Source organism: Myotis davidii, unplaced genomic scaffold, assembly GCF_000327345.1.
Source record: "Myotis davidii unplaced genomic scaffold, ASM32734v1 scaffold1332, whole genome shotgun sequence".
Classification (NCBI taxonomy): Eukaryota; Metazoa; Chordata; class Mammalia; order Chiroptera; family Vespertilionidae; genus Myotis; species Myotis davidii.
The window spans coordinates 116,786-117,344 of NW_006283155.1; positions in this window are offsets into that span (position 1 = coordinate 116,786).

Consider the following 559-nt stretch of genomic DNA (forward strand, 5'->3'; position numbering starts at 1 on the left):
TCCTTTCCAGATTTCGTGGACTTTGAAAATGCATCACAGCTTGCACTCAGATGAAATTCTTTGGGTGCAACTATTTTCCAAGGAAGGGTTTTCATCGCAATAAAAATCTGTTCTGTGACCTGATTTATTACTTTACAATTCTGTACTTCAACTCTGGTTAAATAACACAGTGTCTTTCCATCCGTCTCCCTGAGCAGAGCAGGATACAGATGGTTGTGCAAATGTTGTGCTCAAAAATGTGGGATTTGGGCCATCAGTTCCTACCTCTTCTTAGAAACAGTGGTTGGCAGGATTTGCTATATGTCCGCCTTCAGAATCTTCCCACTGGCTTCTTCATTGAGTTGGTCTGTCTCATTTTTTTTCTTTCTCAATATGTTTCTGCTGTGATTTTTCTCCCCTTGGCAAGTCCAAGAAGCCATTTGGGTTTTTTTCTGAGGAGAAAATAGAGAACATTTGGGGGCCAGGCTATGGGGAGAGTCTAGAAACCTGACCCAGGAGAAGATATACTTCTGAAAAAGGCTCTGATAATTCAAAATTAAATGTTTTAAACTTATAGTTT